The 24,217-nt window shown below is 39.8% G+C and overlaps 1 protein-coding gene across 1 annotated transcript in view; it reads right to left on the reverse strand.

Annotated features, from left to right (window-relative positions):
* FAR1 (fatty acyl CoA reductase 1) overlaps positions 1-20,047 on the reverse strand; it is a 59,389-nt gene extending 39,342 nt beyond the window's left edge. Inside the window, exon 1 of the mRNA XM_012654437.1 lies at positions 19,924-20,047. The gene's annotated coding sequence lies outside the window, so the exon portion shown is untranslated. The remainder of the gene's footprint in view (positions 1-19,923) is intronic.
* Positions 20,048-24,217: the final 4,170 nt, after the last annotated feature.

Below are 24,217 nucleotides of genomic sequence, written 5' to 3' on the forward strand. Positions count from 1 at the left end.
TCAGGCTGGTCTCGAACTCCTGACCTTAAGCGATCCACCCACCTTGGCCTCCCAGAATGCTGCTAGCTAATTTTTATGCTGTTAAATATAACAGTACGCACCACAGTGCCTGGCTTAACATCTGAACTTCTATGCTCTATAATTTTAGTTAGACTTTCAGTCATTGAAATCTTGAAATAGTCTCAGACCTGAGTCAGGTTATACTAGGATAACTCATTGTACTGAGAAGTACAGAATGAAATTGCTTCTTACCAGTCTCAGGCAACTAGTTCAAAGCAATTTACATGTGATTTTATACTACTGTAATAACTTACCATAGTTTTCTTCATGGAGGAAAGAACAGAATTCCCACAACTTAGCATGATACCACCAAAAACCTTATTGCAATGCCACCAAAAACTGTACAAGCACTAAAGTATTTTTAAATGCTGTCTAGGTATTCTTGGCTTCTCCATGCAACCAATACACTTCACCCTACTAACTTACTGGTAAAGACAATAAAAATGAGAATTATTTTAAGGGAAGTCCAGACTTGTCCCATCTTCCACATAGATCTGGCCAGGGTGGCCAGAAGCAACTAGAAAAGCAAAAGGTAGGAAAAGAATGATGCCAATCCTTCTAGAGTATGCTCTTTAAATTCCTGCTACACAGCAAGATATCTAAAAGCTCCTATCACCTGTTAAAAAGTAACTGTGGCACTGCAATACTGAGAAAAGCAGCAGCAATATCCTTTCTATGCACTTGGGGAGGGGACAGACAGGACTGTGACACGTGATTCATATTTCTTTTCTTTCTGAAGACCAGCAAAATGCTGAGTACCAAATATAACCATTACTTTCAATGAATTCACTTAGGTTTACTTGTCAAAGTCGGTTTTCCCAATAGCTGTAAAAGACAGTGTTTTCATATATTTGCATTTATAATTACATTAAAAGAAATATATTACAAAACTGCATAAAGTAAATTTACTTGCTAGGAGTTCAAGTCCAAACTCTGCCACTTAGAAGCCATAAAATCCTAAGATAAAACTACTGCTCTGAACCTGTTTATTTGTAAAAGAACATGCAGGTCTCATGGGCAAAAAGAGCTGGAAATGGCCACAAATGGAGACCCACAGAGAACTTTTAAGGTAGCACCCCACCCAATATAAATCTGTACTTTTGTAACATTGAAGTAGAAAATTCCACTGACAAGTCTCCACCCCTGCTATCTCCCCTAACAGCTGTCACTCTCGCCTCTGTGAACTGCTTGCGGCAACTCCCCTACCAGGCACTAAGGTGGCTCAAGACCCTGCCCCTGCTAAAGATAACCACATTGTAACTGTGCCCCACTTCCTCCCTCAACAAAATATATAAAAGAATGCTACACTCTTTGTTCAGGGCCCAGAATTTGGTGGAGAGTCCCCTCTGAGCCCGCCGGCGTAATAAAACCTGTTTTGCTATACTTCCGTGTGCCTCTCGGTCTGTTCCCCGTCAATTCAGCTGTAACAACATAATTGTATTCTCTTAATAAATGTCCTAATATTCATGGAAGGCTAATCATATCTCATTAGTTTTAGAAACTTAAGGACGTGATTAAAGACAAGATTCTCTCTCTCATTTTCAACTTTTTAAAAGAGTTCTTTAAATAGATAAAGCAATTAAAGTGAGAGATTGGGGTATTCCAATAACCAAAAAGTACATAGCTGATCCAAAGGTAGTGAGTTATCTCAATTAATTGTTCACAGTCACAGTCAGTTACAGATCGAACTGCTTGTTCTACTCTTTCCCCCTTTCTCACTACTGCACTTGACTGGTTTTTAAACTAAGAAAAAAAAAAGTTTTATAAAAATCAAACTTTTTTTAAAAGACAGCTTTTCAGTGCCCAAAAATGAGAATTCCTTGCCTGTATTAGATCTAAAAATAACCCAAATCAATTATTAATATAACTTTTAATATAATGTAAGCTAGTTGTTTCAGATACTTGCTAAGTAGTAAGACAAATGTGAACAAGTATATGGGGAGTAGGGTACGGGGAAAGGAATGAGAGGCAATTTCATGGGCCAGCCAGGTAGAACAACAGCTTTAAAGACTCACTGGTGATGAGAAAAACATATAGTAAAGAGAAGAAAAAAAAAGAAAAATTTATTAAGGACAAACTCTTATCTTTCATGCCTTCAGATACTATTTCCAAAAAGTCTCCTTAATAACTTTTCTTGCCTAAGGTCACTTAGCACACATATATAGGCAGAGTCAAATTTGAACCAGTATCTTTTAAGCAAATCCCATGTTTATAGAAAGCATAAAAAGTTTCTACTTGCTCTTTAGTGAGGTAAAGGCATCAACTCACAAGAATTGAGTGCACAACACTAGAAGACAAGTTCAGAGAAGGTGAACAGGTTAGAATAAATAATCTCAAAGATCCTATCCAGTTCTAAAAATTTATGATTCACTAGCGGAGGACAGAACAGCAGTTTTCATTACAAGGCCTTCTCAGCTTTTACTAATTGCATATAATGGACAAGAATTTGCTCCACATAAAATTTTAACGTATGAAATAAGGAAAATTCTAGCTAAAGAATCCTTAAAAATTCCACATTAAAAGTTCATGGACCAAATTGGTAACACAATATAGAAGTTTAACTGTTAACTAGTTCAGGCAGATGCTTAAACAGTTAAAATTCAAAGGCAATTAGACTTTACCACGATTTCCCTGAGGGCCATTACCAGACAATAAGAAACAGAAAATACAAGAGGTCTATTGTCAAACTTAGGACAGAACTCAGAAGACCATCTAGGGGCACTTACTTACTGCTGCTATCAATTTGAATAAAAAGGTATCATTCTCAGGTTAAGAAATAAGTATATATCAAAGATCAGTGGATTTATTTCCAACCCCACCCTACCCGACCCACTGAAAGAGCTTACCTAGACAGAATCACTTATTGGAATATTAGAAACGAAAACTCCAGGGCAGTGGAGGTAATAAGGTAAGGTAGAAGACAAGAAGCTCTGGGGTCTTGCATAAGACTAATAACAAATTCAAACATGTTTCTACAAATATCTATATCAATGTAACACTATGGATCACAGAATTTTGAAAATACATTATTAGACTTAACTGCCTTGGAAAAACATAGTGAGCTATTAGTAAACTAAATCTTTAATGAAGTCATTTTCAGTACTGAATGAAATCAGGCCCTGCTTATAAATTGCTTCTTGCTAAATTAGGTAGGCTGTTTGTGGAAACAAACCTTTCAGATAAGTCAGTGCCAAGATGCAGTGGGAAGTCTGGAGCTCTGAGACTAGCAAGCCTGGAAAGGAATCCCAGTTCATCCATTTACCTTGGGGGTGATGTAACAGGGAATGGCCTGAAAAAAAATGGCAAAAACATTTTCTGTCTCTTTAACACATCCTGCACTCCTTTTTGAGAACTAAAGCCTGCATCCCTGGATCAGGCCAGTGGTTAGGAAGGGCAGAGTGAGTCTTTTGTTATTTGTGCAACAGGAGATGGCCCAGCCCGGACCTGGTAAAGGGAGGTCCTGGGTGGAAGTCATGAGATTGTCTTCAGTGGAGACAGGACAATCAGAATCATCAACTGTAGTTGTAACGGTAATTGCCTGAAGCTGAGAACCCATCCTTTAAAAGCTCTGTATTTCTGCTTATTAGGAGGACCATGGCATTTCAGACAGGAGTCTCCATCCTCCTCCTTTGCTGGCAAGGTAATAAAATGTCTCTTTCCTTTCCCCTCAAAACACTTGTTCTCATTCTTCTGATGCAGCCTTGAGAATAAGTGTGGAGCTTTTGGTAATAGATTTGGCATCCCTGGGTGGGCTATTGGATTCCCAGTAGAATGGCACCCTGTGACTATTGGAAGAAGCAGGGAGCAGCTCCGGGACAAGCTGTGGGTAGGAGCATCACCTCTTTGGGTATGAAAGATTAGGATTCCTAAGCAAATGCTGGGGTGCGATTAGCTCCGAAAAGCCCCATGTCTTTCTGCCCAAATGGATGCAGTTCCAACCAACATGAACTGATCTGAGGGGAAGGAAACGGATTTGGGAAGCGTCATGACAGCCACACAGCCATTTGTAAGTAAAGCCTCCTGGGATGCCGAGACCCTGTTCTCACCCATTTGTGGGGGTTTTCAGACCTCGCTGTTGGTTTAGAGGCACCATTTGTGGGTGGAAACTTAGTGGTTTAGTGGGGCTTTGGGGACCTAGTTTGAATTAAGTTCATTTGCAGTTCCCAGGAAAGGGGGTTGGGGGTGTTGGAGATGTTGGTTCTCTTGTCTGAGAGAATTTAGTTCTGATTTGTCTCCTTTGGATTAGGAGATGTTGATTCTCTATTGAGAATTTGGTTCTCATTTGTGGTTCCCATTTGTTCAGCAGTGGCATTTTGTGTTGGGGATTCCCTGTATTGTCTGTGTTTGTTTATAAAGTTTTGTTGCAACATACGAGAAGTTCCATCTAAAAGTCCCTTAGGAAAAAAGTTTTGGCTGGATGGTTAACTTACAGCTGTGAACCTACATGTAAGGAAAATGGTTTTATCGTAATCCAATGTGCCTACTGGAGTGTGAGGAAAAGTAGCTATTAAAATGCAACCTTAAATTATACTGTCTTATAACTGAAATTATTTTGTCAAAAGTCAGGTAAATGGGCTGGGCGCAGTGGCTCACGCCTGTAATCCTAGCTCTCTGGGAGGCCAAGGTGGGCAGATTGTTTGAGCTCAGGAGTTCGAAACCAGCCTGAGCAAGAGCGAGACCCCGTCTCCACCAAAAATAGAAAGAAATTAATTGGACAGCTAAAAATATATAGAAAAAATTAGCCGGGTATGGTGGCACATGCCTGTAGTCCCAGCTACTCGGGAGGCTGAGGCAGAAGGATTGCTTGAGCCCAGGAGTTTGAGGTTGCTGTGAGCTAGGATGATGCCATGGCACTCTAGCCGGGGCAACACAGTGAGACTCTGTCTCAAAAAAAAAAAAAAAAAAAAAAAATTCAGGTAAATGGCACAAGGTCCCATATGTGTTGGGTTATTGGGTAGAAAATGTTCAATTCCCTTGTTTGATTCAAGGTTGGACATTTCATATTTAATGATCTAATACAAGGTTAAAGGTCTGGGATAAAGTTAATGGTTTAGTTAAACAGTTGAATTTCCCCTGCGAAAGGTGGGCACACTGGTGGGCACAGCCCACTGCCATGTGGTGATGGGGCTGGGAGGAGAAAGAGCCTGTTGCCCCCACCCCCATGCACAGTGCACAGAATACACCATATATAGTACTATACCAAATACAGTACTATAATCAAGTCTACACTGGCTCTACCTGTATGCATCTTTCTGCACCATTATTTGTTGCATACACCCAATAACTGACAAAGGGTATTTGTAAGAACTCTTAGTTCCATGTTTTAGCTGCTATAAATTTATTTAGGGAAACTTAGCAATGAATCTGAAAGTCTCAAACTGAGTATCTAACTATTCAATCCATCTTCCTTTAAATATCCCAACACCTACAGTTATTCCTGAAAGTCTGGTCCATTTGGTTTCTATTAAAATTGGCTTCTCTGTGCCTTCAGCAAGTAAACAAATCCAAAGTAAAAAAAAAATCTAACAATGGAGATGCTGGGGGGAGGGGTGGTGAACAGACAAAGAATAAAATATTTCATCTATCTTTTCATTTTTTATTCCCAATCAGATGCAATTACTGTATTTACCACAGGCACATCCAATGCTGCTTTGTCATTAATTCTTTAATTCTGCTTATCTCATTCTCCTACACCTCTCAGCTGGAGGACCACTGAGCAGGAGTACTGAAGAAAATTCAAGCAGCAGATAGAAAGTTAAATGATCTTTTAATATTCCTTAGATTGTATAACTTAAACAACAAAAGAAAAACTAACTTCAAATATACTTTAAAAGGGTAAATTAATTACAAAATATTCTAAACCAGGAGTTGGTAAAGGTTTCTGTAAAGGGCCAAGTAGTAAATATTTTCTATTTTGTTGGGCCACACAATTTCAGTAGCAACTTTTCAACTCTGCTGTTGTACTACAAATGCAGTCATGGACAATAAATAAATGAAAGGGTGTGGCTGTGTTTCAATAAAACTTTAAAAAACAGAAAGCCAGTTTGCAGGCCATAGTTTGCCAACTTCTGTTCTAAACAATTACTTCCAATATTTCACAAACACTCAGAAAAATGAAGCATAAATGAGAAAAACATCAATGGAAAAGCAGTATGGTCTAAAAATTCACATCTATGATTTCACTACTACTAGAGTTGCATAGCAGCCCTGTAAAATGGGCAGTAAATGCTTGTTTGATATAACAACATATTCATAAAGCAACAAATTAATGCCAGTCATCAGAAACATAGATACGCCAGTGGCTAAAGGCAAAAAAGGAAGACATGATCTCTATAGCCTTTTTGAGCCAGATGAGTCGATGCCCCTACCAATGATTTGAGCCTACAGAGAGCAGGGAAATGTCAAGCAGACAGCGAGAATTCCCAGTCTCCCGGGAAAGAAAGTGGGTGCCCTGCCTTGGTGCTACCTCAAGCAATTGCCCTACCTGGGAAGAAGGACAAGAGCGGGGCCCCAGACCCCGGTCTTGATGCTGCCCCACCTTAATGCTGTCCCAAGCAACTGCCATATCTGGGGAAGGAGGGAACACCCTATCAATCTATCAATCAGAACTCAGCATGCCAACTGCAAAAGAATGCAGAGGACTCTGTAGCCCACAGGCCAAGCGGCATAGGTACAATCAGTCTGGAAGGTGACTTAGGACAACCTAAGGCTAATTATGATACCATCAGCTTAAATCTATGTTGTGGTTTACCCCACCAAATGGGCTTTCAGAAAGACTCATGGGAGATATGCATACACAGTAAAACTCAGGTGATGTAACTCCCAACTGTCCATCAAAGTGGTTCCATGATGATGTCTGAACCACAGGGAGGTCCCTATAAAGACACTATAAAACAAGACCCAGACCATAACCAAGGTCTCTTTTGCTACAAGGGTCTGGTCATCACCTGTGGCGTATGTATCTTGCTCTGTAAACCTGTATCTTGCTTGTGCTCTATAATCCTGTCTTGCTCCCCCTTAATAAATTTCATCTTGTGCTAGCCTTACTTTGGTGTGTCTGGTCATTCTTCGGCCAAGGGGCACGCGAAGAATTGAGAACACAGAACAAGACTGCCAAACCCGACACTCCCACTTCAGCCTCCCCAATAGCTGGGATTACAGGTGCAAGCCACCCCCAGCTCAAAAATCTGTATTTCTAAAAGGAAATCCCATTAAGATGTTCAGAGATGAGGCTTGGGCAGTATTATTTTGAAGAAAAGGTTACAAGTGAAGAAAAGCACAGAATATAATCCTGTTACAGAAACTTTTGCCCACTACCTTGCTGAAAAACTCCTTGATACAATAATCAAAAAAACAACACAGAATTTAAAAGTATGGATGGAAAAGTAGTATTGAATGGAAAAGTAGTATTCTGGTTATCACAATTTCCGTGAGTTAAGAATTTCAAAAGGGCTCAGCTAAGCAATTCTGGCTGAACAGTTCTAGCTCCTGGACTTGGAGCCCCTTCAATTCTCCCAATGACGAAGTCTGGGCTTCCTTATAGCTTGGGAACCTCAGGCTAGTCAAATGCTTACAAAGGTGCTAATGGCTTAAAAGACCAGTATTCTAGTGAGCTCTCTCACCTTTTCTGACCTGGCCTTGCTAGTCACAAAGTATAATTTTTTGTTTGGGATTTAAACCCCACCTCGAGATGAGAGAACAGTTAAGATCCACACAAGCTCACATACATGAGATGGGAAATACTGTTGCAGCCATGTTTAGAAAATATAACCTGTCACAAAGAGCATCAAGTGAAGTAACTGCTTGTTACTCTAGTCAACCATTAACCCATGGTGGACCTATTTCATGGGACCAGGGTACAACAAAGAGTTTTCTTTACTACATATTTTTTTAGCCACCCAAAACTTTTAAAAATACGGCCCCATGGACCGGATACTTTGAAATCTTTTGTCTAACCAACAAAATCTCATTTGCTGAATAATAATTTCATGTTTCCATGTTCAATTAACTGTGAACCAGTAGATTACCACTTGGAGTTGATACACTTCTAGCCAAAAGCAAGACAACTCATTTCGTGGTAATTAGACTATGAAGAAGCCTTTAGGTAAGTACATCCTTTAAGATTTTTCTGCTAGACCCCCTTCTAGAGGCATACTGGAAACTAATGGTCTGGTGTCTTTTCTACCATATTTTAGTAATTCTGCAATCTTTATTTAGTGTTTTGATTAAGACTCAACATAAAACCTACTCTGAAAGTAAGCTCTAAGCAACAAATAAAGAACCAAAATGCAAACTCAGTACACATGCTATTCACTGTAGTCAAGCTAATAAGAATAGTGGGCTCCTTTTTCCTTTTTCAAAAATTAAGGCTTATCAAGCATTCTTCTGCAAACAAAAGAGCAGCTCTAGCATCTTGGTTAACATTTCTTTTTTCACTAAAAGATGTTAGTGTCCAACCCTGTTGTAAGTACCCATTGAAGCAGATATAATGGTCACTCTGTTTGCCTACACAAGCACTGATTTACCAATATTTAACTCTTTGTATCCTATTTTCCCTGATACTTCCCTGAGGTACTTCTTGGCAGTATGGAATCTCAATAGGTTCATTAGTTCTTAGTCCACTACACAACTGTTTTGTACACTGATGTTGCTCCATAAGCATGGCACTTTGACAAGAGTTAAAATGCTTCTAGGATCTTATTATCCTGGAAAATTTTAGATACTCAGAAAAATCACTCAGCATTCCTTTGGGTGATGTAAAAATCACACACAAAGAAAGACACCTTTAAAAAGCCAAGTTCTACTCTATGAGAGAGGAAATGTCAATTTTACAGCACTAAAATCTGCTGACCAGAAAACTTAAATTTTTCAATGATATTCATTTTCCTTTGTTTCTGTCCTCAAGGCCTGTGCCAGTAGGGTAACTTCTCTACTGTAAAGCCTACAGAAAGGCTGTGTTCCTGTTACATAGCTTGGTAATACTGAATAATAAATAGGAAGAGGCATCCAAAATAAGAAAAAAAACAGTTCTAACAGTTAAGTTACTGCCATTGGAGGGGGAAAAATCAATCTACTGCTTGCAAAAATGTATGTTCAATTCCACTGTAGGGGAAAACAATTTTTTTAAAAAAAGTAATCCCCATGAGGCACACATGATTCTTTTTCAGATAAACTATTGTGCTATGGTCACCCTTTACCTTAAAAAAGTTTTCACATTAAGACATAAAATTTTTATCCTAATATATGCAGACTCAGAGAAGTGAAATGTATTCCCATATACAAAGTTACACTATTTTAAATAAACTACCAAAGATAGGGCTTTCCACAGTTTTCTAGCACAACACAGGAAATTGAAATATCCTGTTTTGCTTAAAAATTCATGAAAGTTGTACATTTAACTCCATAATCTACCTAAGAATTTATCCCCAAATATTTCAAATTACTGAGTAAAACTGATGTTACAGGAAAATGTACCATGTTTACTGAACACTACATGAGGCTACACATAGGTTAACCCCAAAATTGACTCAGACAAATTATGTATGCTTCATATGTATGCTGCATTTTCTCTCTTCTCTGGTGTCACTTTCTTTCACTGCCTTCTGCCTATATTCTCAAGGCTATAGCTAAAAACAGGCTCCTATCCTCCAAGGCAGCATTTGTGGTAAATGGGGCTAGGAAATTGTATACTTTATCCCCAACCAGATTAAAGAAGTATATTAGCATATCAAAGACTACAAAATGTCCTGAGGTAAAGAAACCCACTGAACTCTATTTCAGCCCAGCCCTTCACAAATTTCCCAACACAGCTAGGAAAACAATGCCCATGAGAAGCTCATGATTACCATATCAGCCTTCTAAGGTAATGATTTTCCAAAAATGGGCCAAACCTCCCAATAGACTACAAATGATTTATAAAGCATGACCTTCCTTTGATTCAGAGCTACTTATGAATAAACGATTAAGCTACTTATCAAAAACTGCAAAAAAAGCACACTTCATTAGCAGGTACTATAGACTTCAATTTGTATTCAACTTGTAAGTCTGGATGCTGCAACCAGCGGTGCTGCAAGCTCCTACCCCATATGCATATTGACAACCTGGAATTCTGTAATTTTCAGGAAGGACACTTGCCATCAGTAAAGCTGTGTTGTCTTTTGTTGGTCATCAGTTTCTATTGTCATTATTCTTGCTTTTTAATTAAAAATTACCATTAGTTTGGCTTCACCATTATTGATTTAGTTTTTAGTTGTTTCATTAAACTGTAGAGAATACATCGTACCATTGCATCACTAGGACTTGAGGTCAATGTAACAGATGGAATGGCCTGAAAAAAAACAGCAAAAATATTTTCTGTCTCTTTAAAACATCCTCCACTGCTTTTAGAACTAAAACCTGCATCCCTGCCTCAAGGCCAGTGGCTGGGACAGGCAGGGTGAGTCTTTTGTTATTTGTGCAACAGGAGATGGCCCGGCTCTGACCAGGTAAAGGGAGGTCCTGGGTAGAAGTCACAGGATTGTCTTCAGGACCGGATTATCTTCAGTGGAGGATCAGAATCAACAACTGTGGTTGAACAGTAATTGCCTGAAGCTGAGAACCAACCCATCCTTTAAAAGCTCTGTATTTCTGCTTATTAGGAGGATCATGGCATTTCAGACAGGAGTCTCCATCCTTCTCCTTTGCCAGCAAAGTAATAAAAAGTCTCTTTCCTTCCTCCTCAAAACACTCGTCCTCTTTCTTATCATTTGGCCTCGTGGACAAGTGCCGAGCTTTTGGTAACAGTTGTGCTTATTATTTTGGCTGTCTTTTCATTCTGCATCTCAGGATCTGGAGCTAGAGGTATCTTAACACTAGGTTTTTTTAGCATTGTGACTTGAAAAATTAACTCAGAATTCCCTGAATTTTTATACTGTAATATTTTTACTTTGCCATACCTACACTCCCCTCCATCTTTAGCATATAGCCCACAGAACAAGGCTTATTGATGCAGACTTTTTAGGAGCTTAATTCAATTCCACAGTTGGAAACAGATATTGTGAATCCAGAAATTCATGAAACATTTCCCTGATGTTTTTTATACCTTTCTAGGCTTGATTCTTGTCTGACAACATTTAATTGCAAGCTATGTCTATGAACCTGGCAAAGTTTTAATGATAAACTAAGAAAAGATTTTTCAGAGGAGCATGTTTTGTGGGATTTAGTCCTTTCAGTACATTCCTGTAAGCTATTCCTTCCCACTCAAATGAGACTCTGGGAGGATCACTGTATCCAACTTCCAAGAAGTTATTATTGCTTATATGACTGATCCTGATTCTGAGTTCTTTTACCACACATGGTTAGTGTGGACAGGGTGGCTGAGGAGAATACTTCCTCCCACATTAGTGACCCCATAGCTGGGGTGAGGACTCTTAGAACAGTAACTGTGTCAAGCTTTTCAAATCCTGCCCCTTTACCTGGGTCATCCTTTGGCTCAGTAATTTCTACTTTATAGTAGAATAGTAATAATTATTTGTCCAGTTATAAGCATTTTGGGGGGAAAAGGGACATGGATGGCTCCTAATCGAATTACAAAAATTATACTTGTCTTAAAGTCTAGACTAGTTGGAAAACTGTAGGTGTCACCGAAAACTTGGCACTTGTCCTTGAGGCCGCATCAGAAGAACGAGAACAAGTATTTTGGGGGACTACAGAATTTTTACTACTTTGCTGGCAAAGGAGGAGGATGGAGACTCCTGTCTGAAATGCCATCATCCTCCTAATAGGCAGAAATACAGAGCTTTTTAAAGGATGGGGTCTCAGCTTCAGGCAATTACTGTTCAACTACAGTTGTTGATGATTCTGATCGCCCCATTCCTGCTGAAGACAATCGTGTGAGCTCCACCCAGGACCTACCTTTACCAGGTCAGAGCTGGGCCATCTCCAATTGCACAAATAACAAAAGACTCACCCTGCCCATCCCCAACCACTGGCCTGAGGCAGGGATGCAGGTTTTAGTTCTAAAAGCAGTGGAGGATGTTTTAAAGAGACAGAAAATATTTTTACCATTTTTTCAGGCCATTTCCTCTGTTACATATTCCCCACTTTCAGTTTTATGCTTCCATATATATGAGAGGAGGGGCGACTACTCTGTTACACAACAGATCTAACAAAAATCAGGTAATGTATAACTACACTATTGGGACTGCCATAACCAACTGACCTTGGGCAAGTCAATTAACCTCGCTGGTCCCTCTTTAAATTCATGGAAGGAGAGGCCAGATCACTGTTTAAATCTCTTTTGGCTCTCAGAGTCTATATTTCTATTCCTTTGTATTAGAATAAGTTGTTTCCTAGTACTACATTAGATACTTAGAAAATTATTAACTTCAGCAGGTCACAAGGGTTATCACTTTGAAGTAATTCACTTCATATTCACAGGTCTTGGATTGTCTATACACCGCTCTGCAGGGTCAGATGTCCCATTACCAGTAAATCACCTGTTCCTATCTCCTGAGGATTCTGCTTATGCTAGTAACCATTATTATGATTATATTTTCAGTGCAATCCACAAGTTTCTAAAACCATATATTTCTAAGAAACTTATTTAGGGCCATCCCTCAAACGAAATGGATGATGAATACTTATGATCTTAGGGTTCCACTGAGAATCAATTCTTTGTCAGCCCAAAACACATTCCTAAGCTCCTGCGTTACTTCTAGGAGTTGTTTAAACACAGATGTGAATCTCAGAACACTTTAACAGATCCTTTTGCTCCATAGATCTTAACTGCCTGAGAGCAAGGTAAGTCAAAGAAGTTTCTTCTTTTACCTCTGAAAAAAGGTATGTATTATTTATTCATTCATATGTCATATGTTCTATTTCCTGTTAATTCAGGATGGACAGCAGCCATTATATAAAGTACCATACACCTATTCCAAAATCTTCAGTGAAGTCATTCCTGCATATTTATTAAACTAGCTACAGCCTGTTTTTCCCCAAGAATCCAATTAAGAATTAGTCTAATTTTTGAATTACATATTAGCATAATAAGCTTTATAATTTTATCCCTCCAAATACTTAAAAACACTTGTTTGAAAATGTAAGCAGAACACACAGAAATATAACTGAGTTGAATTTTAGCATTTGCTTTCTGTCTACACATTAAAGAATGAATTATTAAACCAGAACCCACAGACCCCTCAAAGATATTTCAATGAGCCGGGAGTCTTATTAATACCTGGAAATTATATGAAAAATTAAGTGTATATGTATATTCTTCTAAGGAGATAGCACAATGCTTTGAGGAGATGCTCAGCAAGGTTCACGAGCTTACACTAGGAATTTCTGCATAAAAGGAACATACTGTAAGATTTCATTCTCAGTCAGAATACTTCAAAAGAATAAAATAAAATAGTATGAATTCCCTAAATCCAAGGATTTCTCATGAATTGTCACACACACATTTCTGGCAAGAATTTTATGAAAGAATGATCTTAACTAGATATTTCAAAATAATCTTAAAATTGTCAAATGGTTAACACTTACACACACGCACGCGCGCACACACACACACAAACAAAAAGCCATTTAAAATCTCTAAGTGACTTATACCTGAAAGCTGATGGCATACACCCACAAACATTCTAGCAAGAATGGATCCATTAATATGTGTGGTATTAAGATATTTAGAAGGCTTTTTAACAGAGTGTGCCATGACAGTGTTACGGTCACAAAGTAGTATGTCCTAATTTGTATTACAGCAATTGGCTTTGTTCAAGTTATGATGTAAGATCTACACTCTGCCAATAACATCTTATAGGGGTCTAAAAGATAGATATAGACTTAGATATAACTTACTCTATAAAGCCAAAGTTAGATTTTCTAACTACATGCTTTATCCTTGTGATCACCTTCACCTCACACCCTAAATGTTTTTTCTTCTTGTCTCCACCTATCTAAATCCTACTTTCATTCCAAAATAATGTCAATTCCTACTTAAAAGAGTTTCTACCGCCAATTTCAGCACATCATCCAGTCTTAGTACATTCTATGTACATTCAGTCTCCCCAGTCACATTATCCCTACCCTATAGTAGCTTATTAGATCTAATTTCTCTTGTCCAGAACAGTATAATGTACAAGTCTCCAAATATATTTATATGAACAAATTTTCACCTTACTTGGATTAATCTATCCATTGTGATACTTATGCTATACAGTAATAATTGGTAAAAATGTCTAGGGATTTGCTTCAAAATAAAGAGGGAAGTGAGTGGAGGTATAGATGAAGCAAGATTGACCACAAGTTGATAAATGTTAAAGTTTGTGATGTGTATATTATTATCAGCAATTTTCCATAATACCAAGTTTACAGAAGTTTGCCTCTTCTACTTGTAACAGAGAGCTTCTTAAAGACCAGTCCAAGAGTTTTCCTCTTTCACTAGTACAGAGCAGGTGAATTTAACTTTACTAAACCCATTTCATTTAGGTAGAACTACCTTTCAACGAAACTTCAACAGTTTTTTTCATTTTTTTAGAGACAGGATCTCACTCTGTCACCCAGGCACCACCATAGCTCACTGCAACCTTGAACTCCTGGATTCAAGAGATCTTCCTGCTCAGCCTCCCATGCAACCACCACACCACTCGTTTTTTATAGAGATGGGGTCTTGCTATGTTGCCCAAACTGGTCTCAAACACTTGGCCTCAAGCTAACCTCCCTCAGCCTCCCCAAGTGCTGGCCTTCAATATATTTTTGATGGTGCTTTATTTAAATAATTTTTTTAACTCAGATAAAACATTCATTCATTCATCAACTATTTTCTGGGTACCTACTTTCTAAGCTGTACTGTCTCGGTAAATATAGGATATTAAAAAGAACTCATCCTCTCTAATAAATTAAGAATCTGACCATACCCTCAAGGATCCATGACAAAAAAGTCAGGGAGGGAAGACAGGAAAATGAAGAAAAAAGAAGAGTAAAAAGCAATAATACAATTTTTAAGAAAGGTATCTAAAGCATCCATGTTTGTTTGCTTTTGTTTTTGAGACAGAGTCTGGCTCTGTTGCCCTGGCTAGAGTGCCACAGCATCAGCCTAGCTCACAGCAACCTCAAACTCCTGGGCTCAAGTGATCCTCCTGCCTCAGCCTCCCAAGTAGCTGGGACTACAGGCATGCGCCACCATGCCTGGCTAATTTTTTCTAAAAAATTTTTAGCTTTCCAATTAATTTCTTTCTATTTTTAGCAGAGACGGGGTCTTGCTCTTGCTCAGGCTGGTCTCGAACTCCTGACCTTGAGCGATCCACCCGTCTCGGCCTCCCAGAGTGCTAGGATTACAGGCGTGAGCCACGACGCCAGGCCAAGCATCCATGTTTTTAATTAGAAAGAGGGCATACAGCTTGCTCAAGGCAGACAGGCTTAAAATTTCTCCCCCCCACTCCATTTTACAGATGAGGAGACTAAAGCCCAGAGAGCGGAAGTGACTTGCCTAAAGTTATACATCAAGTTGCTAACAATTAACCAAAATTAAAACTCAAATCTGCTTGTTCACAGTTCAACATGAATTTTCTACATCATAACACTTTTTTCTACACTGTATTGTTAACTGAAGAAAATGAGCTATTATTAATATATACTTCAATTCTTTATTATATATTTAAAAAGGAAGTAATGAGAAAAAGGAGGAGGCTTTTGAAGCCTGTATGCATATACCACACCACACTACCTCAATTCTGAGACATTTGACTTTAAGATATAGTATCCATTTTGCAAACATTTTGAAGTAAATACAGACACTGTAAAATACATCATTTCAAAAAATGCTAAAATATGAAAACATACATCTCTAAAGCAAGAAAACGTAATATAATTTACCCTGTAAAGACACACAATAATCACTGTCATTTATTTATAGGCAGTGTCACAAGGCACAAACACTGGGAACAAGAGTCCCACCTTTCAAAGGTAACAAACAGTTACTAAATACCTAAGGTTATGTGGAATTTTTTTCAGTTGTAGGTTATGAATACAAATCAGTCCTTCTTGCTATTTGTCTCATATGCATGAGTTCTGGAGTTAGACAAAGCAAGGTTTGAATCTGCCACTTAGCTCTCCAACCTTTAGAGAGTTACTAACTTCTCAGCCTCATTCTTATCTGTGAAATAGGATACATACACTAGAGGATTATATGAGAATTAAATGTGATAATTTATTTAAGGAATATAGTACAGTACATAGATGAAATAAGAATCACATTAATGTTTCCTCCCACAAGCCCTATGGGCCAAATGAAAGTACACTAGATACTAGATTAATTTACCAGATTCCTCTCTCTCCATTTAGGAGATTGGAAGAAATCTGTACTGATGCTACGGCACATACTACTAGTTTGCTTGGGAATAATTATTTGATAAGAGAAGTTTATTGTCTTGAAACAACGAAGTAAGGGTATAAGGCCAAAAGAAACAGTTAAAAATGACTCAATTCTATGAGTGGTTTGTCATGTTTTTTTTTTTTTAACCCTTAAATTCAATTATTAAACTCTAAGAAAACAAACGTTCAGGAGAGCCAAGACCGTATCTCCATGATTCATACATAGTACATTAGTAACCTGATCTCTCAAATTAAGCAAATGCCATCTTTCAGTATGGGCAGTTTCAGTTTCTACCAGTGACAACCCAGTCATTTCCAAGACGAGATCATGCCTACCAAGGCAGCTCTTATGGAGCAGGTTACTGAAATAAGACCACCTTTTCTCATACCTCAAGTTCAGACTAGCCTACTCACATACTCCCTCAACTCATTTCAGTTGAATGGTTATCCTCTTAATTATAAAAACAATGCTTGTTTTTTAAAATTTGGAAAAATACAAGAAAGTGCAAGCATTTTAAACCACCTATGATCTTTCCAGCCAAAGACTAAAACATAACAAGGGGCCATACCATCATCTTTCCTGTGAATTTTATCATAATAGTGATCACACCAAATTTTTAAATTTGTATGGAGTACTTGTCACTAAGTACAAGTAACTACCAGTCCATATATTAATCCTCTCATTCCAGCTTTCTTGAGACTAAATTTACATTACTTTTTTCCCTAACTCAATAGTTTCTTCCCAATAATTGTTCTTCTGAGTCTCTCAGCTACGTATTTTGTTGCTGATCACTTCCTCTTTCTTAAAACTCTATTCATCCTGGGTTTCTCTAAATAGTGTATTCCTCAATATCTACAAAAATCTCTTCAACTAATCCTTTTCTTTCTAACCATCTCTTTTTCTATAAACTCCTGACAATCTCTAAATATGGATAAGACCCGACTTTTTGAGTTTTCTCGTCAATTTTGAATCTCCAGCACTCAGTATAGTGCCTGACATCAAGCAGATTTTCAATTAACATTTACTGAACTACCCCTTGCTAGCTGTGTGACCTTGAGCAAATTAAATCTCTCTGAATCTTATGACCCTCATTTATAAAATATAGATAATCAAAAGAATGAAATCAAGGTATCAGCTAAAAGAAAATCAAAAAAAAAAAAAGATGATACTTGGAAAGCTCAAAACAGTATCTGGCACAAAACAGCAATCAATAAATTTTTCTATTATTATCAATATAATCTAGTACAGGACTCAAAAATGTTTCTGATTACTATATATGGTTGACCATCAAATCTACCTCTCAATAACCCAATTCACTTTGACTACATTCTCTTACCATAATTATCAAAAAATGTTTTTGTGCTCTTTCCTTTATAACCTATCTCTAATACATTATTAACTGTTCTAATTCTCCCCTCCTAGCCACCATACAGAATCATCATTTATCAGCTAAGCTGCAACAGGCTTAGTTGATTTCCACACCCCTAAATCTTTATTCAAATCCTCAATTCTCCTTGAAAACCATTTTTAATTTGTCACTCTTATCCATAACTGCTTATACCATGTCCAAACTACTGGAATGTCATCCTCATGTCTTCTAATAACCCATATCCCAACTCCTAGAGTTCAGATGATGGCTCAAAACTCACCTCTTTCAGTAAACCTTCCCTGATTAACTCTACACCACTCAGATTACTTCTCTCTCCAAGTCGCCTCAGCACTTAGGTATTCTGTTATACTAAAGGTAAAATGTGATCACAGTGAATAGCATTACCAAGACATAACTTCCACAAAATTGTTTCTACATCCTAAAGAATGGTCTATTAGTTACAATGCTTTGCTGATCCGGTTAACAAGGAAACATCTTAAACGACAAATGCTCTCTTTGGTTTCTGTCCTTGACACTATAACTCTTCACAATCCTTTTGTCCTGTCCTGAAACAGAAATTATATCTCCCATTTAAATCCACTGGAAATGTAGTAGTGGGCCACCTTCTTTCCTATTACCTTTTCTCTGCCCCGAAACTCTGCCCACACCTCACAAATAAAAATTCCAAAAGCTTCAAACAGTAAGGCAGTGGCAGTGATACACACACACCATGTGTTTCTTTCCTCTGAGTAAAAAGAACTTTCAATCAATCTATTTAGCTACAAAACTCTTCTCAAGGCTGAAAAATTTCCCAACAAACATAATACATAATCAAACTCCACTACATCAAAATAGTTGATCCTATAGAATAACAAGATCAAACCTACACATTAATTCTCACTTGTGTTACTGTAAGAGATCTTGCATCATTTTTATGTTATATCGCACACGCCTAACAAGATAACTGATAAACTTCCCTGGGGACCAGATTTTCTGAGAGTATATTCTGATGTTGCCTTAAACCAACACATTCTACTTTTGTTTTTTAATGTAAAGAATTCAGCGATGTCTCACTGCCCTCCTATCAAAAGCAAACAATACTTATACCATTACTTCTGAGAGGGTGAGTTTGTGTGCTGCTGAGGCAAAACAATGAGATGAACTGTCACGGAGGTGGGAGGAGGGATAGGGAATGAAAGGATGGTCAGCCTCAGAAGTGAGAATTAACAAATCCAAATGTTTGGCCCTCAAGAGTAGTGAATGAAGCTAGGAATCTGGCTGACTAACCCCTACCTCAGACTTTAGACTCTCCCGGCACTGCCAAAAAGGACGGTTGTTCTTGCTCAACTACTCTTAAGAGTCATAGCCTTTGGCTACCATACATAAATCTACCTCGCTTGTTCCTTGTATACTTTTCTCTTAGCAGGCCACATAACTCCTTCTAGTCAAACAATCTCCAGTCACACCTCATCTAAAACCTCCTCTCAGTCACCTTCCGGTTTCAGTAGGTGCCTCTACTCCAGATCCACATGTCCCCATTTGCCCACAGACCTTAACCTTCAGAACTCAAGCCCGTCCTCCCTTCTCTCCTAGCTTATTTCACCCAGACCCCTATCAATTCCTACTTCCAGAGCCAACCACACTCCCCGGCGTCGCGCCTTCTCCCTGGGCACCCTTTTCTGAGCATCACCCATTTCCCATCACTTTCTTCCTCCCTAGATCCGGAATCCTTCAACCACAGGCCTCCTTTTGCTGCCACCCTCCCTCGAGCACGCGAACCTGCTCCTCCGTTAACCACCCCGCCCCACCTTCGCCACCTCTACGCGGCCTCCCACCCCTGGCTGCGCCCCCAGGCTCCGCGGCTGCAAACCAGGCCCCTCCCTCCGTCACCCTCGCGGTCGCGACCCCCCAGAGGACAGCGGCCCGGCCGAGCCGCGCACAGACCACCAGGGCTGTAGCGGGCGCCCCCAGCTCTGGACAGAACATGGCAAGGGCGGGGGCGAGGGCGAGGGCGAGGGCGGGGCGGCGGGTCTTCGCCCCCGCCTCGGCCCGGCCTGCCGCCCGGCCTCCCGCAGCCGCTGACCCGGCCAGACGAGGAAGAGCCTGCAGCCCAGCCTCTATCGCCGGCGCCCCCGCCTCTCACCTCGACGCAGAGGCTCCGGCCTCGCTCTCCCTCTGGCCGTCCAGCGATGGCTGCGCCGCCGCCGCCGCCGTCGCGCTCTCCTCACTCGCTTTTCCACCGCCCCCGCCGGCTGCCGAAGAGCGGACGGGCAAGGGCACGCCCATTGGCTGAGGCCTGCACTCACGTCAGCGGCCCCGACCGCACCTCGGGATGTGATTGGCTGTCTTGGCGCCTCTTTTCCACGTCTGCTTCTGATTGGCTCTCTCTTGCACCCTTACCAGGAGGATCGCTCAGCCTCCTACCCGCTCCAGCTTCCCACCCCTCAACCGGGTTTCCATCTAGGCGGGAGGGGGGCGGGAGCGGACGCCCGCCAGACGCGAACGGCCAATGGGGGCTCGGAGAGAGGGCCGGGAGATGGGCCCTGAGGCCGGCCGCTGGCGGGGGGACAGCTCAGCCAATGGGCGCGCGCCCCACATCCCGGTCCAGGAGCGCCCCCGCTGGCCGCTCGCGTCCCGCCGGGTCTCCCCCAGGGCCACGCCCGGCTGCCCGTAGCGCTGGAGGGACGCCGGCTCCAAACGTGGGGGGCGTGAGGCGAGACCCGCGCAGGAGACCGCGGGGCAGCCATTGTGGCGTGCTAGGGCACTTCCTAGATGGAGCCCGGGCCCCTCCGGCCATTGCTGAGTGTGCAGGATCCGCTCGGAGAACTACCAGCTTGACGGGTCTGGTTCGGGTCGGCAAGAGCGGAGCCACGGCTCTGTGGAAGCTCCGCGGGGTGCCCAGTAGGGAGAGAACCGAGCCTGGGTCTCCTCCAGCCCCGCGGAACTGTGGGCCAAGTCATTCCATCTTCCGCTTACTCCAGAGTAATTATGTACAAAAGTTATCGATGGTAAGAGAAGTCAGCATGATGTTTATCTCTAGGGGGTGAGGGGGAATGTTCTGTGGGAAGGGGCACGAGGGAACCTAATGGGAGATGGAAACGGTCTATGTCTTGATCTGGGTGGTAGTTACGGGGTATATACATTTGTAAAGATAACATATGTAAAAATTCATCAATTCAGACACAAGATTAGTGCACTCTACACACTTTATGTCATAATATAACTCAGTATAATAAGAGGATCGTGAGAATTATTCTGTAATAACATTACCATAACCCTTTAGGCTCCGTGGGACTCCATGATATAAACAGTCCCCACTGGGATTCGGCTATCATTCAAAAACTGCAAATCATAGGAAGAAAAAAAAAAAAAGATGCGTGAGAAGTAAAAATGAGTGAAAGCTCTTGGCACGATGAATAGCACAAACGGTTGGTTCTTTAAGGATGGGCCAGGGTAGTACAGGGTAGTTTTTCTTTGCGGATTTAGAGCTTGTTCCAGTGGCTGCATCTGTTAGAAGCTAAAAGCAGTCATAGCCGCTGCATCTAATTACAAACTGCAAAAGCTTACTGAGCTGCCTACTTTGTGTCAGATGCAAGTTCTGAGCCCAGAAAACTTTAATTCGCATGGTTTCCGTCTGTGGCTTCTGCCTGTAAGGAGCTCACAGTACTGTCATTCTGGAGAAGGGCACAGAATACAAAGCTAGCACACTTGCTTACCCTTAGAGATGATACATTCCACTACTTTAAGCAAGACAAGTGTGCCTTAGAACCCACCCAGTCCAGTAGCAGAATTCTGAAACAGCCGTGGGTCAGGTGAAACACTTCTTAGAGTTGGATCAAAATATTCTCCCAAAACAAACATAAAATCTTTGGGCCAAATTCTAACCTATAAAAGGGCACCACTAACAAAACAGTTAAAGGTTACAGTATTCGTATTTGTTAATTTAGTCATTAAGTTGTTTAATTCAGATAAATGACTTTATGCTAAACTAGGCATATAAAGTTAGGTATGACAGTATTTTCCACAGAGCTAGGGTGTAATGGAGAGGCAGAAATAAACAATTCAGTAAAATACAGGATGAAGGAATACATGAAAAGAGGATCTAACCCAGCATGGGGGTTTGGGAGCCTCTTCCTACATGGAGCTAAGTTAACCAGTGCTAAGGTTGATCATCAGCATACTATCTACAGTCAGGCACTACTTCCAGAAAACACTTGCTTCACAGATTTTTTATTATTTGTACAAATATCTTAATTTTTTAAAAAAAATACCTATATAAGTACAAAAACATAAATTAATACTTAGTTCTGAGGGAAACACATTATGTAATTATTTAATCCCTTAATGAGTACATTATAATTTTCCAAAACAGCTGTAAAGTTGAGAGCATAAAGGGATCTCAACAAGTGTATGAAACATGTGCCTCCAGCAGAGACCCCCACAGATGGACAGAGTGCTTTCTGGAGGAAGACTTAAAAATAAAACAATGGCCTACTCTCCAAGATAGTACAAGTTCATGGGTAGGGCATGTTGTATGGCCAGAATCCTCCATAATGCACCATAATTCTTAAACAAATGCAAAGAATTAATATATATCTATAAAAATTGATACTCTTAACAAAGGGCAATGAAGGATTTTGCCCCAGAGTTTAACTTAAAAAATGTAATAACATCAAAAAATATAATTATTCATTCAACTGCCTTTCCTGTCTGTCTTCAAGAGCCCTGAAAATTGGGCTGCCACATATTGGTATCAACTGTATTGTTAACTTTATTTAAATATGAAACACCTGTATATGCTTTTGATCTATGCTATAGAAACAATGTTTGGTAAATGAAAGTAAATTACACCAAGCCAAAAAATGTGCTATTATAGTTTATAGCCTAAAGAGAGATACCATATGTTATTGAGAAAATACATAGAAATAAACATCAAAACCAGTATGCTACACATAATATAGTTGTAGCTATTTATGAATCTCTCTGAATTTTATAATTTCCTTCAAAACAGAAAACAAGTAAGGCCAAGCACTATTTTTTTAATGCAAATACTGCTCTGAGGAAACATACTTCTTATGACATGTATCATTTTCTAACAGTGTATTCTTCTGTCAGCCTTATTCAATATATTTAATAGTTCTGATGAGGTGATGAGGTCTTCTCTCTATTCTCACAGCAACCCTCTGGAAGTATTCATCTGTTCATCTGAATTTTGTAGAAGAGAAAATTGAGGCTCAATGAGACACCTAACTCGTGCAAAGTCACACAACTGTTAGGTGACAGAAGTAGGATTGAAATCTAGGTCTCTATGATGGGAAGCCCCATTATCTTTCTACTATGCTACATTTGCCTTTTCCAAAACAAGATCAAGTTGTTCTGTCTTGTCCTTAGACACGTTTGTATTCCTCACAATGAGTAGCACAGAATCTTACGTCCCTCATGGAATTTGTGAAATTAATAATTATATTCACCATGGCTTTATCATTACAGATTACTTGACAGTTGTAAATGTGAACTATTTAAAAGTAACTATTGCACATTAAACGTATTTGTTTTGATAAAACTAGAAGGAATACAACTTTCTTTGTAGTTGCAATGGAGAACCCATCACAGCTGTCTAAAACACATCAGAGATGTTCACTCTCGTAGCATAGAAAGAGTTACAGGCAACTTTTCTTAAATGAGCCAAATTCTAGTGAGAGCAGTTATTCTCTGTTGTTAATTTGGTGATCTCTATCTTGCTCTACACCCAATCATGACATCCAGAATTGATCTGCTTTAGTAATATTTTTAAAGGTTCTTAGGAAAAACACAAACGTCTCCAGTAGTACATTGATTGACAGTCTGGGCAAATAGACACCAGTTCCTGTGGCTTCATTTCCTCATCTCCAAAAAGTGGGTGAAACTCAGTATCTATCTGCTCTGGGTGTTTCAGATCTATGAAATTAGTTTGGTTTTCACCTGGAGGCGAATGATCTGACTCTCAGATACTCTACAGGTTTAATCTAAATGGAACAAAAATAGAGCTGCTATGTTCCTGGCTCTTCTAAAGCACTCTTTGTGCCCTGACCATTGAAGTTGTGGTTCTCAACTGTCTCCTCTAGATCTTGTTCATTGATAAAGGTGTCCTGATGTTACGTAGCTCCCAGGTATTGGTAAGAGAGGCACAGTTTTGTAACATTTCTTTAGATACCATCTATTGTCAATTTCCCAAGCATAGTTGTGAAAACAAGAAACCATCTTGCTGGCCAGTTTCTTTCCAGCTGGTCGTTGTTTCATCCTTCTTTTGTGGGTGGCATTGTCATGGTTTGGATCTCATTTCAGGGCAGTAGTAACTGAATAGAACCCTGGGAATAATTCTTTTTCTGATCTCCTTTTTTTCTTTTTATTTCTTCCTTAGGGATTTACTCCCTTTGCACATGAGTCAGAACAGCTGC

This window comes from Propithecus coquereli, unplaced genomic scaffold, assembly GCF_000956105.1.
Source record: "Propithecus coquereli isolate 6110/MARCELLA unplaced genomic scaffold, Pcoq_1.0 Scaffold44, whole genome shotgun sequence".
Classification (NCBI taxonomy): Eukaryota; Metazoa; Chordata; class Mammalia; order Primates; family Indriidae; genus Propithecus; species Propithecus coquereli.